The 25,588-nt window shown below is 43.3% G+C and overlaps 1 protein-coding gene across 2 annotated transcripts in view; it reads left to right on the top strand.

Moving 5' to 3' along the window:
* Positions 1-25,588, top strand: part of LOC121291029 (ephrin type-B receptor 1) — a 550,430-nt gene that overhangs the window by 197,406 nt on the left and 327,436 nt on the right. The window lies entirely within an intron of this gene.

Genomic DNA, 25,588 nt, shown 5'->3' with positions numbered 1-25,588 from the left:
CCTCAAAAGGACATTGACACATTGGTGGAGTGGGCAGATAGGTGGCAGATGAAGTTCATTGTGGAGAAATGTGAGGTGATACACTTTGGTACAAAGGACATGGAGAGACAGTAGAAAATAAAGGATACTATTCTAAAGGGTGTGCAGGAGCAGAGACACCTGGGTATATATGTACATAAGTCATTAAAGGTGGCAGGGCAGGTAGAGGGAGCTGTTACTAAAGTAGGCAGTATTCTAGGCTTCATTAATAGGGTCATAGAGTGCTAGGGCAGGATGGTTATGATGAACTTATATAAGACATTGGTTAGACCTCAGCTGGAGTATTGTATACAGTTCTGAGTGCCACACTATAAGAAGAATGTGAACGCCTTGGAAGGAGCGCAGAAGAGGTTTACGAGAATATTTCCACAGATGAGGCACTTCAGTTATGAGGAAAGATTGGAGAAGTTGGGATTGTTTTCTTTGGAGAGGAGAAAGTTAAGAGGAGACGTGATGGAAGTTATCAAAATAATACGGGGTCTGGACAGAGTAGATAGGGAGAAACTGTTCCCTCTTGTAAATGGATCGAGAACCAGAGGGCACAGGTTTAAAGTGTTTTGCAAAAGAAGTAAATCTGAGGTGAGAAAAAACTTTTAAAAACAGCAAAGTAGTTAGGGTTTGGAATGCACTGCCTGGAAATGTGGTGGAGGCAGGTTCAAGAGGGCAATGGATGATTATTTAAATAGAAACAATGTGCAGGGTTACGGGGAAAAAGGCAGGAGATTGGCACTAAGTTAAAATGCTCAGAGAGGTGCAGACATGATAGGCCTCCTTCTACACTGTAAAAAATCTGTGATTTTGTGACTATCCAGGAGAAAGCAACCCGCTTGATCGGCATCCCATCCATAAACATTCAATCCCTCCACCACCGATGCCACAGTAGCAGCAGTGTGTACCATCTACAAGATGCACTGTGGCAACTCACGGCACCTTCAACAGCACCTTCCAAACCTTCAACCTCTATCACCTTGAAGGACGAGGGCAGCAGATGCATGCAAACACCACCAGCTGCAAGTTCCCCTCCAAGTCACTCACCATCCTGACTTAGAAATATATCACCGTTCCTTCACTGTCGCTGGGTCAAAATCCTGAAACTCCCTCCCTAACAGCACTGTAGGTGTACCTACACCACATGGACTACAGATGTTCAAGAAAGCCGGTGCAGACACAATGGGCCTCTTTCTACACTGCAATAAATCTGCCACCGTCGCCATCTAGAACTAAGGGTCAATGTTTAAAAATCTAGAACTAGGGATCACTTTTTAAAAATAAGGGGTCGGTCACTTAAGACAGAAATGAGAATTTTTTTCTTTTAGAGGTTCATGAGTCTTTGGAACTCTCTTCCTGAAAAAGTGGTGGAAGCAGAGTCTTTGAATATTTTAAGGCAGATTTGGATAGATTCTTGATAAGCAAAGGGGTGACAGGTTATCGGGGGTAGGTGGGAATGTGGAGTTCAGTTTAAAATCAAATCAGCCGTGACCTTACTGAATGGCGGTGCAGGCTCAAGGTGCTGAGTAGCCTACTCCAGTCCTTGTTCATATGAAGTTAAATGAGTGAATGGGTTTTTATGAATGTGAGATTTTTTTGAAACAGCGAGTTCATCAATAGGCACTTAAGAACTTTATTTAATCTCAGCATGGGTCCTGAGGTCTGCCCATGCTGGATATTAGATGATTTGGCATGGTAGGTAAGAGCAAAGGGTGGCTGGGGGGTATGGGTTGCCATGAGTTGGCACTGTTGACATGGGGCTATATAGGGCCATGGATGGGTGGGTAGTGGGTATGAGGGGCCATGGGTGGTGGGTGGGGGCATAGATTAGCATGCAGGTTTTGAGCGGCAATGGGAGGTGGGTGGGGGTATAGGTGGCATGGATGGATCACGGGCAGTGTGTAGGGGATAAGTGGATGGGAGGGCTGGAGGGCTGTTTTTTGTTTTATCAAAGCTTCGGCAGCCCCTGCACTCTTTCCGAGGTCACCCACAATGACTCCCATTTTCACCCGCCCCCCTCCCAGAATGAAAATCTGACTGCTCGAGGCACTTTTTCCCAGGCCGGGTTTGTAGGGCCAGAAATTATCCTGACTCTGTGCTCCTGACCCAGGAGCAAAAATTCAGGCCATCTTCTCAGCATTTATTGTCAAGCCCACTCAGGATCTATATGTTTCAACAAGAGCACCTCTCATATACTCAATGAGTATAGGCCTAACCTGCTCAACCTTTCCTCATAAGAAAACCCCTTCATCCCAGGTATCAGCTGAGCGAACCTTCTCTGGATTGCTTCCAATAGAGGTATATCCATCCTAAATTTGTGAGAACAAATCCCTATGCAGTATTCTAGGTGCAATCTCACCACTGACCCCCACATTTGTAGCAAGACTTTCCTCCCTACTTTCATACTCCATTCCCCTTGCAATAAAGGACAACATTCCACTTGCCTTCCTAATTACCTGCATACTAACTTTTTGTGATTCATGTACAAGGACACCCAGATCCCTCTGCACTGCAGCATTCTACAGTCTCTCTCAATTTAAATAATATTCTGCTTTTCTGTTCTTCTTGCCAAAGTGGACAACCTCACATTTTCCCACGTTATATTCCATCTTCCAAATCCTACCTATTTCTGTATTGTCAGCAAATTTGACTGCATCCCTTTGTCTAAATCATTAATATAGATTGTAACTAGTTGAGGTCCCAGCATTGTTCCCTGTAGCATTCCACTAGTTGTAGTTTGCCAAGTTGAAGATGACTGCAGGGACAACAGACAAGGCAGGCAGAACTTGGATTGGCCATACTTCCTTCTGTACTCAGTCCAAGTCCCTGATAGCTCAGAACTGAGCCTAAGCGGTATCAACTGTTACAAGTAATTCTCACCTTCACAGCTCAGGACTGACAGCATTGTTGTGTATTTACAACTATAACAGAGCCTCATTCTAGCCTCATAGAGGTAAAAATCTGTACATGCCCATTTTCAGACGGCCCATGCTGCACACTTCTCGAGTGACAATCACTTGACCCATTTCAGAGGCTGGGCAGTCAGCTCACAGCCTGTTCAGTAGATTCACTTTCCCCCTCCAGCCTACTGGGAGAGGGGATATGATCTATGCTGTGGGGATTACATATTATAAATTTAATCAGGCTATACAACTCAAATGAATTGTAACAGGAATAGACAAAACAGCAGGCAATACAGCAAACGTTCACTATATTTGCCCATACGATGAGAAACAAACATATGAAATAGGAGCAGAAGTAGACCATTCTGCCTCTTGAGCCTGCTCTGCCATTCAACAAGATTACGGCTGATCTGTTTGTATTCTGAGCTCCACAATCCCATCTACCCTCGATAATCTTTGATTCTCTTGCCTAACAAGAATCTATCTACCTCTGCCTTAAAAATATTCAATGACCCCCCTCCACCGCCTTCTGAGGCAGAGAATTCCAAATTCACACAACCCTCTGGGTTATCCTATGATGAGAGACTGAGTAAATTGGATCTATATCCTCTGAAGTTTAGAAGAATGAGAGATGATTGTATTGAAACCGAAAAGATTATGAAGGAATTTGACAGGGTAGATGCTGAGAGGTTGTTTCCCCTGGCTCGGGAATCTAGAGTAAAGGGCCCAGTCTCAGGATAAGCAGCTGACATTTAGGACTGATATGAGGAGAAATTTCTTCACTCAAAGGGTCATGAATCTTTAGAATTACCAATAGCAAAGGGCTGTGGATGCTTCATCATGGAATATATTTAAGGTCAATGTTGATTGATTTTTGGTGCCTCAGGGTAATCAAAGGATTTGAGTGGATGGGAAAGTGGAGTTGAAGTCCAAGATCAGTCATGGTTGTATTGAAAGATGGAGCACACCCAGCAGGCCACATGGTCTGCTCTTGTTCCGATCCCTTATGTTCTTATGTTAACAGGCACACACTCTGAAAGAGAAAGAATCTTATCCTCGCTGTGTAAAGGGTTAACATCCGAAGCATACATGATGCTGATGTAATAGTGATGTCAGATCACATGACTGAGAAGTAATTAAGATCTGGAAGGAGAAGCTCCACCCTCATGTAGAAGTGCAAATGTGTAAATACTTGCTGTAAATAAAGAGTCATGGTTTTGAGAAACACTAAACTCGAGCAGCGTATTTTGGGAGAATTGGCAACCCCCCTAGATGACCACACAACGAAATGCACTGAGAAACAAAAATGGTGAGAGAACCAGCTGATGCTGAGTAGATTAAACTCCTTGAGAAAGGAATTTAGGAACAGGAAGAGGCCTTTCAACTCCTCAAACTGTACCATCATTATGATGTATTACGGCTTTTCAGCATCTTAACTGCATCAACCCATATTGATTCTATCTCTTTTATACCATTACTTAACAAACATCTATCCATCTCAGCTTTGAAATTTTCAGTTGACCTCCAACCACAACAGTTTTTATGGGGAAGAGAATTCCAGATTTCTGCATCCTTTGCGTAAAGAGGTGCTTCCTGACCCTGGCCCTTGAAAAACCTCACACTGATTTTAAGATGATGACTCCTTACCTAAACTTACCCCACCAGAGGAAATAGTTTCTTTCTATCCACTGTAGCAGCTCCTTTCATCATCTTCAATGGCTAAATATCTAGTTACTGAGATTTCAGGATATTGAAATAAATATAGACAAGAATGATGAAATGTCCTTTGGAATGTGATAGTTACTGTCCTGCAGGGAAATGTCAGGTGCAGGAGGCAACAGGCTAGAGAAATGGTGATGGAGAGACACTCTGCAGCTCGGCTTGATTACCTCTGAGACTCCGGGAGTATTTACACAGCATTTAATCCCATGAGATTAAATAGTTATGGAGTCAATTTGATGACAAGACAAGTGATACATGGCCTTTGGAAAAGATAGATTTGATGATCTTTTCCAGTTCCATACTTTTAATATTCCGTACCTTTTCAAGCTGGGATTTTAAGTCGGATTCTGAATCTTTGGCATTCCTCCAGTCAGCTCCTGTCTCACAAACTAGCGGCAAACTCAAAGAGGAGATTACAACTCACTCAAAGCCCATTCACTTTCATCAGGTTAAAACTGAGCATGTAGCTTTGGTTTTACATGAAGAGCCAACTACTCAAATCTAATCATAAAAGGATGAATGGCTTTGACTCTATATAGCACCTTTTAGGACTTCAGACCAGCTCAAAATGTTTTTACAGGCAATTAAGTATTTTTAAACTGTTGTCACTGTTGTAATGGAGTTAACATAGCAGCTAATCTGTGCACAGCAAGCTCCCACGCACTGTAATGTAATAATAAACAGATAATCTGGCTTTTAATGATATTGGTTGAGGGAGAAGTATTGGATGGGGCACTGGGATAACTTGAACACAAAAGCAAAATACTGCAGATGCTGGAAATTTGAAATAAAAACAGAAAATGCTGGAAACATGCAGCAGGTAGGGCATCTGTGGAAGGAGAAACATGGAGTGAACGATTCAGATCTATGGCCTTTCATCATTGGAATAATGCTCCTTGTCTTCTTCCAGTTGTTCCCATGGGATTTTTTATGCCTATCCGACAGGGCAGATAGAGGTCTCTGTATAACATCTTATCCACAGGTGAAAATGTGGAGGGAACACAGAGTGGGGGTCTACCTTCGTGGAAACTTCCATTGGACACAGACTACTCAAACAGGAGCCCCCCACCACTATAACAAGGCTGCCAGGTTTTACCAGGCAGTCTGGACACTTGGCCCTGGCACCTGCCACCACAGGAAAAATCTCAGCAGTGGCAGGAGGAGGATTTTATTCAGTTGGCCATTAGGTGAGGGGGTAAACTGCAAATGGCAGCAGGTCGGTGAAAGGTATGGCACCGCTACGGTATCAAATTTCACAACTGTGCTTGACCACCAGCCCCTGGAGTCGGGTGCGCTGGGGCATAAAATTACAAGTGGGTTGTAAAGTTCCAGCCTATGGGTTGTGTCTGCAAGTTTCTATGGCGAGGATGGCCAGGTGAGTCTAAGGTAGTACAACATCATCTACTTGAAGCAAACAGGCGCAAGGCAAGATTGAGTAATGGGACAAAAGCCAGCATTGTTTGAAAAGACTGTCTCAGTAGGAGAAACAGCTTGAATGTGATACAGTGAAAGAAGAGGATTTACGTTGACCCAGACTGAAAGCTGAACCAAGAAAGTCTGAGTGTTCGAAACTGAGTTGGCGTAAAGCTAAATTGGTAAATGGCATACCCATCTGAATTGATCAAGGGGGCTGAAGCTAATGGCTTTAGTGTTTATCCAGCTTTTAAAGCTACTCATAACTGTTCTGAAAACAATTCATATGATTCTGTTTTAAACATTGCTCTTGAGTGTTGTGGTTATCTGAAGTGAACATATAAGAGATTTCCATAGTAATTTTTTGCTGATTCATGCATTGATTATGATACACTGATAATGATAATATTCTCAGCTGCTCTGTAAGCATGAAATTTGAATCCTAACCTGATTGTATTTCTTTTGGTAAACCATATCTTGTAAAAGATTTAGTCAACTCTTCCACAATTCTCTTTATTGTAATATTTCACAAAGGTATTGCTTCAGGAAACTTTGTAGATGTATCCATTATTGTCAGTAAGTACTATTTCTACTTTTAGTCTTAGGGAGGGGTCCTACACAATCAGTCATGACCTTAGTAAAATGCTCTTCAAATGCTGGGGTTGGAATTAAAGGTGCCGGCATAATCACTGCTTGTGGTTTCCCTATCACCTAGCATGTGTGACATGTCCTACAGAATTTGACCACATCTCTATGCAATCCAGGCCAATAAAAATGTTTTTGTATTTTTGCTTATGTCTTTCTAATTCCTAAATGTTCCTCCCCCCCACCCCCCTCCCCGCCCACCATTAGAATTTCATAAGTTATTCTCAGAATCTCATTTCTATATCCAAAAGGTATAAACATCTGATGTACTTCCCTCTAGCTTTCATCTGCTGAAACATAATAGGGCTGCCATTTTCTCATTAAAAAAATTGCCCTGAAGTTAATAATATTCTGGAATACATTCTGCCTCTCTTTCTGAGTAAGCTGTCTGATATAACTGTTTTATTTGCATATCCTTTTTCTGTAACTCTACCAACTGCCTTGAGTTAAATACCTCATCCGCATTATCATCCATTCCTTCTTCCTGAACAATCTTATCAAAAATAGTCTTGACTAATTGGACTTCCACATCTTTTAACTTCCTGTTCTTCCTGTTGCAACCTATGAGCCTATGATCTTGTTATCACACAGCCTGGGAACAAACCAGGATGCTCTTTCTGCAACACTTCTGTTGAAAACACATCTACAGGCTGCTCAACTACCATAGGCATCACACACATCTGTGACCCAGCTATATCATTACCTAAAATAAATTGAACCCCTGCAATGGACATTTTTTCCACTAATCCAATAATCGCCTCACCTGTTTTTCACTTACTCTTTCAATTTACCTTCCACAATGGAATAGGTTTAGCATCTCCATGAACCCCACTTATTATCACCTGTTCCTGCAACACTCCCTCTGAACAATAAATATCACTATCCCACAAAATTAAGGATTGACTAGCCCCTGTGTCTCTTAAAATTTTAATATCTTTACCTTCTTCACCCTGTACACATGGAAAGACTTCCCCTTCACATACAAAATCTTTAAACATTTCTGCAACATGCTCTTCAGAACTCCCTTGGGTAGATTGTGAACACGTTCTCACTTCTTTACCTTTCACTGATTCTTCCTATTTTACATGTTCACAAATCATTAATTTTTCCTGTGCCTAAACCACAGAATCCACAGTACATTTACTTCCAGAACTTTTTTGTGCCTCAATAATTCCAGCAGATTTTCTCTGTAATTTCCAAAACAGTCACTTCATGTGCCCAACTTCATTACAATGAAAACACCTCAATTTTTGAGTGTCACTTTTACCCTCAGCACATTCCTTTTTAGTCTGAGAAAAAACTTCCAGGGAATTTCCACTTACTCCTTCTTTTCCCTATCTACCCACCTTCCTTTCACTTTCCCACTTTCTATCCTTTTCTGATTTAAAAGGGTGACAAACAAAAGGTTTAGATCTGTGGACTAACTCATAATCATCAGCTATCTCTGCTACTTGTCTTACTGTTTTACCCTTCTGTTCCTTAAATTGAGTTCTCACTATCAAAGGAATTGAATGTTTAAATTCTTTCAAAAGAATTATCACTCTGAGAGCTGCATATGTCATCTCTATCTTTAATGCTCCTATACATCGGTCAAAATTACTTTGTGTTACTCTCTCAAACTCAATATAAGTTTGCCCAGGCTGTCTTCTTTATCCCAATTTTTGCCTGCATGCCTCAAGAACCAACTCATGCACTCAAAATAACCTTTTTTAACCACATCATAGTCCACTGACATTTCTTCTGACAGTGAAGCATAAACCTCATGTGCTTTATCCACCAATCTAGATTGTAACAACAATGTCCCGTTTTCCTGTGGCCGTTTCATCTGTTTTGCTATCTTCTCAAATGAAATAAAGAATGCCTCCATGTCTCTTTCCTCAAACTTTGGAAAAAAAAATTAAACATCTCCCGACTAGGTTTTAGGTTAAAGGTTTTCTCATCATCAGAACTTTCTTCAGCATCTGATGTCTCCTTTGTAAAATCCAGCTTTTTAAGCTGATACTCTCTATTTCTTTTCTTCATCCTCTCTTCCTTTTCTAACTTCACCATCTCAAATTCCATTTCTTGTCTTTTATCTTTCTGTCTTTCCGCCAGTCCCTTTGGAATGCTCTTTCTCTTCATTTTCTTCTGCTGCTGCCTCTAATTCCTGTTTTTTCATTTCCAATTCTTTTTCCTTTTTGTTTGCCTCCAATTCAAGTTTTCTCAGCTCCTTTTCTTGTTCAAATTCAAGCCTCTTCATTTCTAACTGAAGTCTCACTACCTCCAGCTGTAACTCACCTGGGGCAGGTCTTACTTCCAACATCAAATGTTGTGCTATCACTTCAACTATGTCTGCTTTCTTTGCCCCTACAGGTAACCTCAACTGCAACTTATCCACCAACTCTGTTAACTTACTCTTAGATACTTTTTGTAGTGAAATCATCTACTTCAAAAAAGGTTTTGGCCATGAAGACAGCCATTTTTGCAGTCTCACCACTTTAAAAACACCTCACACCAACTCTTGAATTCAAAGTGCCTCTCGTACTCGTAACCTTAAGATTCACCAACTCCAAACCAATCAAGGAATTTGAATTATCCCGCAAAGAACCCCTAATTTGTTATGACGTGGCTGATGATGTGTGCCAGGTGGATCAAATCCACAAGGGAAACTTGATCATGTGGTCACAACTACTTTGCAATTTGTATTTTACTTCGAGATGTGTGCACTGAATTCAGAAGTAATAAGACTTCCTTGACTTCAGAGATTTTTAGAAAACTAAATTAAGCATTTATTAACAAAAGAAAAGATTTCATGCACATTTATAGGTCTAGAAATTACTGCACTAATAAATCCCTAAATGCCCTAGTTAATCTGGCTCCCAGTTACACCTCCATTAAGGCAACAGTAAAAATAAATAGATTTAAACAGACCCAGGTAAAGCAACACAATATCCTGGATAGGAGAATTCAAAGTGAGTTTTCTCAGCTTCAGTTCCTGTAGACAACAACTTGATGCATAGAGGCTGGAGGCTTTTTACGTTTATGTTAGATCTTAGAATACCTTCTCCTCTGACACACAGCCTCAGCTCCTTTATATAGGTTTCTCCTTTTTTTAATGCCAATTCCATTGTTCCGATATGTCTTTGGAACTTTACCTTTCCCGTAATATAAATATTTTCATAGTGTTCATATTATCAGTAACCTTTGGGAAAAATAAACACACTGGTGGGCGTAGCTGCCTCTAGCAAAGTGTAACATCCTACCATCTCTTCAAAATTCAAACAACCCTAATTTATTTAAAAAGTCAAATTTTCTTCACACCTCTTGTTCTAAAGCTAGTGTTTACATATTTAGCATTTCAAACCTAGCTTCTCATTGATAACCCAAAGTCTCCACACCAACTGTCTTCGGGGAGAATTTTCCCCATGTCGGGCAGGGTGTGCGGGAGCGTGCGAGAACGAGCACAGGCAGTCACGGACCCGATTGCCACCAACGATTGGGACCATGCTGCCATTTTACGCAGGTGGGCCAATTAAGGTCCACCCAGCGTGTTTGCCGACTCTCGGGGATGGAGGGAGTGGGCAGGCAGAGACGGATCAGCAATCGCCACAAGGGTTGAATGGTGACCCAGCGGCCTGTTTAAAGGCCAAGCTGCAGCCGCTCCAAGGCTGCTGTCCATGGTCAAAGGTCGGGGCCAAGGCACATCGAGGCTAGCCATGCATGGAGGGTAGGGCAAGTTTTCAGACGAGTGCCTTGAGGAGGTGGCAGCACGGTGAAAGGTGCTCGTCCCCGAGGATGGGAGGAGGAGGTCACTCCACTTGACCAAGCGTGTGTAGGAGGAGGTAGCAGAGGTTGTGAGCCCCCACGAAGCAGTGCGGCACTCATGGACCCAGTACCGCAAGAAACTTCAACAACCTGCTCTGCACGGGGAGGGTGACTAACATATTGGCATCGTTCACTTCACCCGTCGTGTAAGCTTCTCCCCCTCTCCAGCGCCCCACCCATGTCTGAGTGGCCTGAGTGCAATGAGTCACTGATGGCATGTGTCCTTAGCTGGGCAGCTCAGTAGATATTCCCTATGCGTTCGTCAGCCTGAGAGGGTGGTGATGAGGTGGGTTCTGCACCTGTAGCATGTGGTGGACTGAAACCCACATGACTGTGTTGGGGGCAACCTGGAGGGTCTGCACCCAGGCGCACTGCTCGAACTCCAGGACATGTCGAAGTCAGGGTGATGACATTTTGGGAGGGGATGTTCAAGGTGGTGTGACACAGATGGATCTGCTGCCCTCTGCGCTCCACGTCATTGTGCCTCCTTGCAGCGGCAGCTACCACAGTGTGTTGCCAACTGTGATGAAGGCAGCATGTGGCCAAGGGAGTGGGGGGGGGGAGGGTGGAGCGGGGGTAAGGACACACCTGGCATGTTTGTGTGAGTGCTGACCAGCAGCGGGGGATGGGTGCACTGCACCCCTGCAATGGGCAACTGGACTTGGGGTGGGCCAGCTGCCAGGAGATTGATGGTACAATTATCACTTATCAATGCTACTTTTTGATTTCCAAGAGAAGAATTCTCATAACAATGCTCAGCGGCTGAGGGCTGGCAGTGGGCCAGGCCAGATTTTGCTGCTTAACCGTTTTGAGCAGGAGGCCCTTGACCTAGAGAGGCCACTGGAGTCCACTGGAGTCAGAGAGGCTATGGTTTCATGGGCAGTTATGTATGGCCAACACTCACATCACCAGTAGTCTCCCAACATCCATGGCAGTGCTGATTATTAAGTGAGCGACATAACCAACATGGCTTGCCCATTGCATGTGGAATAATGAGTGCATGATGATCCGGGGGACAGGCATGTACATTGACATTGTCCGCAGGCTAACTGATCGAATGTCCTTACTCTTCCTTTCAGCATCAGCAGTGCAGGGCCGGGACCCAGAGCAGCAGGAGCTCCCTCTGACAGCTGAGGACCATGAAGTTCCAACATCAGAAGCATCACACCATCTCTGCCAGGCAGGCACCAGCGCAGATACTGGCACCTCGGTGGGCATCATATCTTCAGCTAGTGTCCCAGGGCACAGCGGTGAGGGCACTTCACAGTCGCAGGAGCAGCTGGTGGAGACAGAGAGTGCCCAGCAGTCGGAGGACTGCAGGGGCCCAGGCACATGCTCAGTCCGTTGCTAATGATGAGCCTCTGGAGTCGTGGGTGACGCAGCCAACTGATGAGATGTGACCGGGTGCTCGGGGACATCTGGTGGAGATACATGAGGCTGTGCTTGGCTTGGTGTCAGTGGTGGAGGAGTCTACATGGACCATCGCCAATGCGTTGAGTCTCATGGCTGAGCGCCAAGCTTTCTCCATTGGGAGAGTGGCTACTCTCATGGAGGGGCAGCTCCAGGGACAGGATCAGGGGTTCCTGGGGTTGTGATCTGACCTGCAATCCCTCACAGGGGCATTGACCTCAGGTAGTCAGTGACTGTGTGGGTGGTGGTTTGGGCACCAGCTATCCCACCTCGGTGCCCATCCATCTACGGGAAGGCCGAACGGACCTCATGTCGGCGGAGCCGCTGCCTGTCGTCTCTGTGGGCACCTCTCAGGGTGCTCCGGATAAGGATAGCAGCTCCTCCGCCCCTCTGCCAGTGACCACGGCATCCAATGAGGCTGCGACGACAGGGGAGGTGCCAGCTGTGGAATTGGCTGCTCCCTCCCAGGTGGGGCCAGCATAGGCTCGATGGGCCAGAGGACGTCCGCCAAGGTCATTGAGGCCAACAGGACAGCAGGGAGAGCAGGCTGTCTCAGATGCCACTGCCAGTGAGAGGGCACCACAAACGTAAACATAAGGCACCTTAGGCACTCCCTGGGTTCATCACTGGTGGTTTTTTGTTGGCCCCCCTAAGAGTTCCTTCTGATTGTGTATGAAGTGCAGCACTATTTTATTTCTATTATGTCAAGAGGCTTTTGTTACAGCATTAAAATATGTCATATAAAATGGCTGGGGGTGCCTCTTTTCTTGGGCATGTGCATGGATTCCTGAGATTTGATGAGTGATTTGTGTGTCTTTTACGTTTATTGACTGGGCCCATCCTCAATGCTCCTTTCCAGACAGATTTTGCACTAAGGTCTCCAGGATGGAGGTGACAGGCCAGGCTTGTGTTGGAGATCCATATGTGCTGTGCTAGCTAAAGGTTCCTTGTATTAGAATGTCCCGGGTGTCCCTGCCTCCCTGGAGTACGCCTGGGTCAGCGTCTACCCCCTCAGCATTTCCCTGGTGTGCTCATCCTCGGACTCGCTGCTGGACTCATCATTTGCAGCTGCAGCCACTCCATCTACACCTTCATCATCCACAGCGTCTCCCTTTGCAACGCAAGATTGTGGAGAGCGCAGCATGCGATCTATCACTCGATCTGGGGGGTACTGCAGTATGCCCCTGGAATGGTCCAGGCATCTGAAGCACATTTTGAGAAGACCAATGGGATCTCTTCACCACAGTCCTTGTGGAGGCGTGGCTCCTATTGTACCACTGCTCAGCTTCTGTTCTTGGATGGCAGAGAGGCGTCATGAGCCACCTTCTGAGGGGATAGCCCTTGTCACCCAGCAGCCATCCATCCAGCCGGGCTGGAGCACTGAAGAGCCCCAGAATCTGGGAGTGTCTGAGGATGTAGGTGTTGTGGGAGCTGCCTGGGTACCTTGCACAGACTTGTAGAATCTGCATCCTGTGATCACACACTATCTGCACGTTCATGGAGTGGAAGCCCTTCCTGTTGATGAAGGCACTGGACTCACCTGCTGGCGCCTTGTTGGCCACATGTGTACAGTCTATAGCACCCTGGACACTGGGGAAGCCAGCAATAGCCACAAAGCCTCCGGCTTGCTCTGTCTGGCTGACATCGTCCCAGCGGTAGTGGATGAAGGCCAATGCACGCCTGAACAGAGCGTCTGTAACCTGCTTGACCGAAGTATGTAAAGTTGATTGGGAGACACCGCAAAGATCACCCACTGAATCCTGGAAAGAGCCGGAGGCATAAAAATTGAGGACAGCTCTGACCTTACGAGCCACTGGCATGGGGTGTCCACCCACACAGTTAGCTGGGCACAAATTGGCTGCTGCATTTCCTACATTACAATAGTGACTGCACTTCAAAAGCACTTCATTGGCTGTAAAGTGCTTTGGTCAACATGAAAGGTGACACGTAAATAGAAAGTCTTTCTTTTCTTTTAATTATTTTCCCCCCTCCTGAAAGGGATTTGTATAATCTGGAATGTTCTGCCTGGAAGGGAGGTAGAAGCAGTTTAATAGTAATTCTCAAAAAGACAAAAGGTAAATCATCTCGCAGGGCTGGGGGTGGGGAGGAGTCTAGAGCAGAGGAATGAGAGTAATTGGAGTTGGAGTTGCTGCTATTCATATACGAAATTCCATCTATGGGGCAGAAATTAGTAGAGCTTTTATAAATGGCATCATGATGCTGTGAATCTTTGTACAGGCTACGTTAAATTAGTAAAATTAAAAAAAACTTTTTGAAATAGTTGATGGGGATAAAACAATGGCTGCCAAAATCCAGTACCTCACTATCTGTCTATCAGCATGGAGTCTGAGCAATTGTAGGCTCTGGTACCTGCTGCTCTCCTTGTCATACCGTCTTTCATCTTGTACCAATTAAAATGTAAAATACTGTGATTAGGATGCTTTCAGCTCACTTCCATCCCATTAATGCTCCCTCCTATAGCCTGATCTGGAAAATACAGAAAAAAAAATATATTGGGTGATAACGTGCTGTCATAATGGCACTCACAATTATTAATGTGAAAACGCTAGATTAACTTCAGATGAACTGTTAAACGTAGAAATCCAAAAGTCACTGTCCGAGATGCACCACTCTACCATTAACTCTGTGAAAATGGCATCTTGTCGTCTGAAGTGAAATTACTGCATTTGCACAGTGAATCTGAGCTAACCTCACTACCAAAAGATAATTGTTCATTTTAACCTAAGTACCCTCTAACATGATAAAAGTTAATAGCACCAAAAATTAATCACAAGTGCAGACCTTCATTCCTTCAGGTAGTAATTGTTGCTGGAGATTTGAACAATGAAAATGTATTTTTGTTTTACTTTTCTCTTTTTTCTCTACCTTACTCCAATCTTTCCTTCCTTCTCTTCATTCCTCTTACTGTTTGTGATTTGCCATTGAATTCGCTCACTCTAATTTATTAAGCACACTATTTATTAATAAAACTTCAATCAGATTGGTTATGGAGAAATACCATCACCCATCCTGGTTTCCTGCACCTCACTATTACCAGCTTAAAGGATTAGTAGGGAAATGGTGTTGGAAGAATTGATGGGATTGAAGGCCGATAAATCCCCAGGGTCTGATAATCTACATCCCAGAGTACTTAAGGAAGTGGCCCTAGAAACATTGGATGCATTGATGGTCATCTTCCGAGATTCTATAGACTCTGGAACAGTTCCTACAGATTGGAGGGTAGCTAATGGAACCCCACTATTCAAGAAGGGGGTAGATAGAAAACAATGAATTATAGACCAGTCAGCCTGACATCGGTAGTGGGAAAAATTCTAGAGTCCATTATAAAAGATTTAATAGCCGAGCCCTTGGAAAACAATGGCAGAATCAGACAGAGTCAGCATGGATTTACGAAAGGGAAATCATGCTTGACAAATCTACTGGAATTTTTCGAGAATGTAACTAGTAGAGTTGATGAGGGGGAGCCAGTGGATGTGGTTTATTTGGACTTTCAGAAGGCTTTCGACAAAGCCCCACATAAGAGATTAGCGTGTAAAAGTAAAGCACATGGGATTGGGGGTAGCATGTTGAGATGGATAGAAAACTGGTTGGCAGACAGGACACAAAGAGTAGGAATAAACGGGTCTTTTTCCAAATGGCAGGCAGTGACTTGTGGGATACTGCAGGGATCGGTGCTGGGACCCCAGTTATTCACAATATATATTAATGATTTAGATGAGGGAGCTAAATGTAATATCTCCAAATTTGCAGGTGACGTAAAGCTGGGTGGGAGGATGAGCTGTGAGGAGGATGCAGAGAAGCTTCAGTGTGATTTGGACAAGCTGAGTGAGTGGGCAAATGCACGGCAGATGCAATATAATGTGGATAAATGTGAGATTATCCACTTTGGTAGCAAAAGCAGGAAGGCAGATTATTGTATGAATGGCTATAAAATGAGAGAAGAATGTGCAACGAGACCTGGGTATCCTCGTACACCAGTCGTTGAAGGTAAGCAAGCAGTTGCAGCAGGCAGTAAAGAAGGCAAATGGTATGTTGGCCTTCATAGCCAGAGGATTTGAGTACAGGAGCAGGGATATCTTGCTGCAATTATACAGGGCCTTGATGAGACCACACTTGGAATATTGAGTGCAGCTTTGGTCTCCTTATCTGAGGAAGGATGTTCTTGCTATAGAGGGACTGCAGCGAAGGTTTACCTGACTAATTCCTGGGATGGCGGGACTGACATATGAGGTGAGATTGAGTCGGTTAGGATTATATTTGCTGGAGTTCAGAAGAATGAGGGGGGATCTCATAGAAATCTATAAAATTCTATCAGGACTAGACAGGGTAGATGCAGGAAGGTTGATCCCGATGGTGAGGGAGTCCAGAACCAGGGGTCACAGTCTGAGGATACGGGGCAGACCATTTAAGACTGAGATAAGGAGAAATTTCTTCACCCAGTGAGTGGTGAGCCTGTGGAATTCGCTACCACAGAAAGTCATTAAAGCCAAAACATTGTCTGTTTTCAAGGAGTTAGATATAGCTCTTGGGGCGAAAGGGATCAAAGGGTATGGGGAGAAAGCGGGAGCAGGCTATTGAGTTGGATGATCAGCTATGATCATAATGAATAGTGGAGCAGGCTCGAAGGGCCGAATGGCCTACTCCTGCTCCTAGTTTCTATGTTCTATGTTTCTAAGTATCATTGTGATAAAAGGACAAGGTCAAGTCTAATTAACGCTGTCCTGATGCATCAAATTATGGCACGTTAAATATTATAGGAATCATGGGAAGTTTACGGCACAGAAAGAGGCCACTCGGCCCATCATGTCTGTGCCAGCAGAAAAATGAGCCACCCAGCCTAGTCTCATTTCCCAGCATTTGGTCGTAGCTCTGAAGGTTATGGCGCCTGAGGTGCACATCCAAATACCTTTTAAATGAGTTGAGGGTTCCTACCTCTACTACCCTTTCAGGTCGTGAGTCCCAGACCCCCACAGCCCTCTAGGTGAAAAATGTTTTTCTCATCTCCCCTCTAATCATTCCACCAATTGTTCCTCCTAGTCACTCCAAGGAGAATTAGCAATTGGCTGAATGCACTGAGAACTCAAGATCCACTTTTTACTATACTATCTGTACTGTATTATCATGTAATGTATTACTGTATTATACTGCACTGCATTAACTGGAACAAAAACAAATACATTAGTAGAGAAAAAAGTATATCTACCAAATATTGATCAAAAATTGCAAAATATGGGAGAAAAATTTGTTGGAACCTTTTTCCATCTGCTCCTTTAGATTGGAAGGTTAACAAGTTTTGCTTTAACATCTTATTGGTCTGGGTGGAATTCCAGTCAAACATCAGCAACTTTCATCGGCTTGTGGTCTCATTAACATATATAATTAGGCTTCCTTTCTAAACGAACTGAACTGAAATACACCGGCACATAGGCTATGGACAGTTGGATGGTACGCAGAATCATCAGGGGCTGAGCAAAAGAACTCAATGTTCAATTTCTCATTCTTCGCTTGTATAGATACACTTGGCAGTACATGTTACTGAGACATAAGGGAACCTAACTGTATAATTCTACCAACCATGGATCACATTAACCGATTGACCCAGACAACTGGTGATTTGACAAATAAATGCAGGAAGGGGTGTTCTTTGCACTAGGAGACAATAGTTGAAGCTGGCACCTTGGCTTTACTTTAGGAAACTGCTGCAGTGGGAACATGACAGATGTGAGATTTGGCAAGATCCATCCATGCCTAAACATTTTTTGTAAACTGAATGCTGATGTGTTACTGTGTGATGCAATTAATGAGGAAAGCCAGAAAACATGAGAAAGACTCAGCAGCCCTGAGTCATCAACCTGAAATGTTAACTCTGCTTCTCTCTCCACAGATGCTGTCAGACATGCCCAGTATTTCCAGCTTTTCAGTTTTTATTTCAGATTTCCAGCATCTGCAGTATTTTTCTGCTACAATTTATGGGCAGTTTGGTAAAGGGTAATTGTAGCTTGCTCGGGAGGAGTACACTTCTTAAAGTTCTCCAGCAGTTGGACTTTCCTCGCCTCATGTCTGGGTGTACTGTAAACTAATAGAGATTGATTGTCCTCATTGATGCATTTAAGGGGATGCTAGATAAGCACGTGAGGGAGCAGAGGATGTTATACTGATAGGATTAAACACAGTAGGATGGGAGGACGCTCATTTGGAGCATAAGCACTGCCAGACAGGCTGAGTGACTGAGTCAACTGCACAGAAACAATGTAATTCAATAATGAATCAACCATTCCATTATCATTTTATCACGTGACTACCAGGATGGTTAAAATAGAAAGACCACGGACTTTTTATCCAGAAATTCCTGTGTTGCTATTTAATTGTTGACCACACTTAACTAAGTCATTCCACCAACCAATAATCGCAATTAAACTTTCCCATCAACCAATCTATGATTAAGTGCTCACCGGAAGGTTACAGCTGACAGCTTTCACTTTATCAAACTGCTATAGTTAAAACTTTGCTTAAAATAAAGAGCATCAGTTAACCTGTAAAAGATCCTCCTGCTTCACATTCCTCAGTTTTACTTGTAATTATAAAGGTTGCATGAATAATACAATTAATTACATTGAACTTTGATTAATTCACTTGGTGTGAGTCAAACGGTGGAAGTGAACAGTTTGTCTGTGACCTCAGTACAAATATGAATTAATAGGGTCAGCATTTTATAGGGAATTAATTTGAAAAAAATTGCTCAGTGGAAAGCATTTTGGTTTTATACATAAGCTGGACTCAAATTGCCTTTTCAATGAGGAAGCTGTCAGCGCTGTTAATGAATTAATTTTCAAAATCAGTATAATTTTATTGCACAATCCCAGGATTAAACTACTGAGGAAGCAATCTTAATTATCCGTGAGTTCAGTTGGGATTCAATTAAACCTGAAGCTACTGAGATATGATTTGAGAGCACCTGTAGGCTGCTCCTGCAGCCCGGGCATCGTTGTGAATTTATCAAACATTTCCTCACAATATAAATGCCTGCCTGCTTTAATTTTTCATTAAATTGAGAACTGACTAACAATGAGTTGAATTGGCAGTATGGCAGAAGCAGAAGACAGCAGGCATTGCATTTGTCTTTCCCTGAAACCAGCCAAAACTATAAATGGAAGTGAATTCATTGTCTTAAACTGTCAGGTCGTCATGGAACTGACTGGTGGAAATTGTTTGGGATGGTTGCTGATGTGTTGACAGCTCTCAAACTGTTGCCTCAATGCATTTGCGTAATTATTGCAATCAGACAGGGGAGTACATTGTTGGTGGGAGTGAAAAATTTAGCAGCGACAAGGGATGGAGATAATGAAAAGGTTATGCCACAATAGGGCGACTAATGTTGCAAAAGTGTTTAGAAATGATCAACAGATACACCCATCCATTGGCAGCCAAGAGAAGTGGATTCTGATGTGATAGGTGAAGATAAAGAGGAAGGGTGTGGGGTCACACGTGGTTAGTGCAAGCATTCCCAGCTCCTGAGTTAGAAAGTTGTGGATTCCAGGGACCTCAACACAAAATCTAGGCGGAACATCCAATGCAGTAATGAGGGAGTGTAACACTACTGGAGATGCTGTCATTCAGACAAGACTTTAAACCAAGGCCTTGTCTGATTCTCAGGTCAATGTAAAAGATCCCATGGCATAATATTGAAGAAGGGTTGGGGAGTTCTGCTCAATGTCCTGGCAAATATTTATCCCTCAACTAATATCACTGAATGATTTTCTGGTCATTATCTCATTGCTGTTTGTGAGAGTTTGCTGTGTGCAAATTGGCTGCCACATTTCCTACATTACTAAACATTAAAAGTATTCTATTGGTTGTAAAGTGCTTTGAGAGGTCATGAAATGTGCTATATTAATGTAAACCATTCTTTTGTGCACTTGTGAGTCTGAGCTAGTGACAACAGCTCCCAGGATTTATGGTTACTGACAAGATGTTGTCTGAGAGGAACCTGCAAACCCTTTCCTGGCATCATTCTAATAGGTCCACATTGCAGCAGGGGAAAGGGAGGTGGGTGCAGGTTTAAGGCTGCAACTTGCCAATATTACTGTTGTTGTGCCAGCTCTATTGCTGCATGATAGCTGCATGTGCCCTTGCATGGCTTTGCTCCTGGTTCCCTGCTGACCTGGACCTCAGGATGTTCCAATTTACAGCCAATTAGTTACTTTTTGAAGTGCAGCCATCATTGTAATGAAGGAAATGCAGCAGCCAAAGTGTGCACAGCAAGCTCTAATACTTGCAACCGAGATAAACAGCACAAAATCTTTTCCATTCTGTGGAAGTAGTAGAATACTTTCTTCTGCCTGGGTGCATGATATTATTCAATATAATTATTTCATAGAAGGGATGTAATTGCGTTCTATTTTATCAGTAATCTCTCAGGGTAGAAGGATCAAATGACTCCTGAGCAACAAAGTGGAATGATTGAACAACATAGGTCTTCACTGTCAGTGAGAAGCATTGGAGTTCTCAGGTGTCTCTGAGATTCAACTTTTAAGAGGCCAGAAAACAAAGACGGAATGGTTCACAATTGTATTTGTGTTTTCTTGAACAGCAAACCTGAAGATTGCTGATTGCTGCTTCTCACCACAATATATTTTCAATATCTACTATGTAACTCAATTTTATCACATTATTTCAATACCTTTAAAATCTCATAAAAGCACCAAGATAGAATGGGATAATATGTAAGTAAACAAAAGGACAAGATTGAAGTCAATGGAAAAGGTTCTTGAGAAACACGTATGGTGCAAAACAGGTTACTGTTAGCCCATTATGTACTTCTGTCCTGGCTCACAGTAAACTTTTATTAGCAACAAAATAAACATATACCATGATTCCACTCTCTGTTCACAAGTTAATTATGGATGACAAAGGCCATCTAACCCAGTTCATCTCATCTATCCAGGATAACGTATGAACATACATATTAGGAGCAGGAGTAAGCCATACAGTGGCTCCACCATTTGATAATATTGTCTACATTATACCAGTGACTACAACTCAAAAGTACTTAATTGGCTCTAAAGCAATTTTAAACATTGTGAAAGGTGTTGTATAAATGTAGGTCTTGTCTTTCTTCCATTACACCTGCAGGCAGTAGGCAGAGTGACTGCAGCAATGGTGAATTGGAGGCCCAAAGCTGATTTTCTAAGGATAATTAATCACGGGGCAATCAACTGATGAGAAAAGAGGCTACAAAAAAATCACTACATTTACAAAATAATTCAACTCTGTAGCTAATACAACCTTGCCATTCTGATTTCTCTGGTGCCAACCCACTAAATACCTAAAAGGCATCTGCTCCTTTTATGCTAATGACACTATTCCCAGGATTGATGTCAATCAGACATCACCAGTAGCTTAGGAAAAATGTACAGTAGATTGAATTGCTGATCTGAATTTTTCAGAGAAGAATGATACAAAGTACATAAATTCAGTGCATCCTTAACTCAAGAACTGTATTGTTTCCATTTCCTCCAGAAGCTGTCATACAAATTGTGTTGTACTCTGTGAATTTACAGCCTAAAATGGAAAAATGTAATTAATAAATAAGAAACTCCAACAGCAAAAAAGAGCGACACACCTCACCCCATGCCATGTTACCCCTGCCACCCCATCCCTGTGCCCCACACCTCCATCAGCCCCCAACCTCCCCTACCCCTCCAACAAACCTCCAACCTACCCACCACCCTTCCAGCAACCCCAACCTATCTCCCACCCCCAACCTCACCCCCACCCCTCCAACACCCCCAAACCTACCCCCATCCCTTCAACACCCCCCAAACTACCCCCACCCCTCCAATACCCCCAACCTAACCCCACCCCTTTAACAGCACCCTGACCTCTCCTACACCCCTCCAATAGATTCCCGACCTCCTCCTACCCCTCCAACAACCCCCAATCTCCTCCAACCATCTCACCCCTCCCCTCCACCACATCCAATTGGCATGCTTTTCAAAAAAATCGGAAGCACAAAGCTGCTCGTAGGTCAGAAGCAGCAGCCACAGCGACTCAGTGGAATTGACACTGCCACTGACAAGCTGGCTTTATAAAACATCGGAACCCAGCCCGAAGGTCCCTATTTTTTTTAAAGACGGTTTTTCAGGTCTTCAGTTCTGCCTCTGGATGTTCACACTGGGGGTCAAGAAGCTCTGTTAAAAACAAAGAGCCCTCACCCCTGCCACACACCCCACCCCCTCCAACCAGCCCTGGGCCCCAGTGTTTGGCACTGTCTGCACCCTCCTCTCCTGGGCCATGGACATAATGAGCGATTAATCTCTTTTACTGATGCTGATAAAGGGGTAAATATTGGCCTGTCCATTAGGAAAAACTTCCTAGCTCTTTTTCTGAATGTTGACATGGGATCTTTTATGTTCACCTGAGAGGGCAGATGGGGCTTCAGTTTAGGCGATGGCACCTCCAAGAATACAGTGCTCCCTTGGTGCTACACTGAGAGTGTCAGCCTAGATTATGTGCTCCAATCTCTGGAGAGGAATTTACAGACCTTGCTTCAAATGTCCCCGCCTTCAAACAGAGAAGGAGAAAGCATGTTTATAAGTGCTCCGGGGATATTAAAACTGCATCCTGTGCTTGTTTCAAACAGGAGAGTTTTAACATTATCTGTTTATGCAACAGAACTTGCAATGACTGTTTCCCATGGAGTCCGCAGAAGGACAGAGTGTATGACAATAAACACAAATTTCAATAAAATTGTTCAAGACTCACTAAATGCCACTGATTTGCCAAACAATTATCTTGCCACCTAAAATGTTGGCACAGTCTATATTTTCTGTACAGATGTCATTAAAACAAAATTAACTTCCCTATATTTTCCTCGGCAGTTGAAAAACAGTGCTCATTGATTTGAGGCAAATTAACATTAATTGCCCACTGAAAACAAACAGTTCAATTGCAAGGCAAATAAATAAATAAAAGATTGTGCCGGCTGCAAGCTCCATGATTAATTTCATTGTGTGGATGAAGAAAAACATTCCTGTTAGAACAGCCTGCAGCATAATTCCTTGTTAGATCGTAAAAAATCACATTAATGCTTGCAAACGACATGTTTGGAGTACAATTATTGCAGTCATTGCAGGAATAAACTTTAAGTAGACCCAGATAATGTTTCCTAATGAGTGGGTATCCAGTGAGTGATGTTTCTTATCACCTGCTAACCAGATTGGGATATATCCAAGTATCCAATTGCTGAAGTGGGATTATGTTGTGATAGTCAATGGTGATAAACAATCATTGAATAGCCACTGCTCAATATTTTACTCTCACAGCCACAGTTAATGTGAAGAATGAACATAGAAAAAGCAAGAGGTTGTCACCAGAACCTTCGAAGGTCATCCCATAAACCCCACCCCTGTTAATGACTCCTTTAGCATATTAAGGACTCTACTATGTTCCCCAGTTCCCCTTTTGTTTTCTCTAATCCCCTCTCCAGGTTCCCCAGTCCTACCTCGGTCCCTGCCCCTTCTCATGCCCAGCACCATCACCCCTCCCCACCCACCCATAAGTGAAAAGTGGATTAAAACTGTGGCTCCCTGTAATTAAGATTTTATTTCACACATGCTCTGTGCCTGGCATTACCCTAGCTCCTGGCATTATTTCCAGATTTGCTTCTTTGAATGCTGAACCCAGAGTTACTGACTGAGTTAGGTATATATTTGGCTTTTGATCTACAAGGGAGTCAAGAGTTAAGAGGAATGGGCAGGAAAGTGGAGTTGAGGCCATAATCAGATCAGCCATGATCTTATTGAATGGCTGAGTCGGCTTGAGGGGCTGAATGGCCTACTGCTACTCCTAATGCATGTGTTCTTATGACTGACAATGTCTGACTGGGAGTGGAGCAGAAGACTGGGGAATAGAATAAACCCACATGTGATGAGCTTGGGTGCGGCTGGGATTGGGAGATAGATGTGTGAAGAAGCCCATCTATAGCTATTGGAAAGTAGGAGAGTATCAACTTGGCTCAGTTGGTAGCACTCTTGTCTTTGAGCAAGGGAAGTCATGGGTTCAATCCCCATTATTGGACTTGGTGAATTTCCCTTAGTACAGATCCCCAAAATCATCAGCATCTACTGTTTTTTTGAACACAGCATTATTGGAACTGCCAACCCTCCATGATTATCCAGGAGCCCTGAAGAAATTAAAGATTAATCCCCTGGAATTCCTGTGAGCAACATAGGAGAAAAATTATAGAGGTGTTAAAAAATTGTGTGTTTTAAAAATATTTTTATTTGGGCACTTTTGCTTATTATTTGTAAAGATATTGGAGACTGAGGCGGAAAAGAAACAGGGCCTTGGAGATGGGAGGTCATGTGGTGAAACCTCCTGACGTACCTCCACATAGCGACCTTCTGCACAGCAGAAGCCGGGATGTTCAACACTCATTGAGAAGCCAAATACTGCAGATGCTGGAAATCTGAAATAAAAACAGAAAATGCAAGTTATGGTAGAACCTGTGGAGGAGAAACAGAGTTAATGTTTCACAGCCTTTATTTCGGACTCAACATTCAGTTCAACAATTTTAAACCATTGTCTCTGATCCATTTTGTTTCCTCTGCTTGCTTTGGCTTTTCCATTTTTCCTTTCAGTCAGGCAGACTTTGAAACCTATCCACCTGATTTTTGGCAGGAACACTACGCCAGGCACACTTTTTTTTCTTTGTTTCATTTCTTGCCCCATCGCCATTCCCTTCAGCCCGGTGAGATAACTTGTTCTGTCATTCAATCTCTCCGGCCTTTCACCCGATTGCAGACCTGTCCTTGTCCCATATACTCCCTACTTAAAACCTATCACTTCTCTAACCTTTCCCAGTTCTGATGAAAGGTCACAGGCTTGAAACATTAACTCTTTTTCTCTCCTCAGACACTGCCGTAACCAGCTGAATATTTCCAGCTTTGTCTGTTCATCACTCAGTTTGTCCCCTTTGTTGTAACAAGGTTTTAGACAAATGAATGCAATGTGCATTTGCTAACCTAAGCTTCAAACCTGATGGTGTCTGGGCATTTTAACTCCAAAGCCTCAGTTAACAGCCACTTGTCCAGTTCTCACCCCTCCCCATCTCTGTCACAACTTCCAGCTCTACAGCCATCCGAAATATCTGCTACCTTCCAACTCTGACTTCTTGTGCATTACTGATTTTAATCCATCCGTGATTAGTAGCTGTGTCTTCAACTGCCTTGGCCCTAAGCACTGGATTTCCCTCCTTAAATCTCCTTAATCTCTCTCTTCTCCTTAAGGTATTCCCTAAAACTTATCTCTTTCGCCAAGCTTTTGGTCACCTGCTCATGTACCTCCTTATACAGATCAGTGTTAAATTTTGGCTGGTAGCTCTCCTGTGAAGTGTTTTGCTATGATAAAGGTAATATAGAAATACAAGTTGTTGTTAATTTTGGAGATGGCAGGGAAGTTCCAAGCTGGTCGTTCCTGCCAAAAATCAGGTGGATAGGTTTCAAAGCAAACCTGTTCTCTCTTTAAAAGGAAATAGGATAATAAGAATCCCCCTTTAAAGAAACAACTTTCCCACATGAAAACGTGTTCCTGATTTGGAGAATCTGTTTTAGAGTAGTTCTATTGTTACAAAATCCTGATTA

Source organism: Carcharodon carcharias, chromosome 2 (genome assembly GCF_017639515.1).
Source record: "Carcharodon carcharias isolate sCarCar2 chromosome 2, sCarCar2.pri, whole genome shotgun sequence".
NCBI classification, from domain to species: Eukaryota; Metazoa; Chordata; class Chondrichthyes; order Lamniformes; family Lamnidae; genus Carcharodon; species Carcharodon carcharias.
The sequence above is the reverse complement of the archived record's forward strand: the minus strand, read 5'-3'. Positions and strand labels throughout refer to the sequence as shown.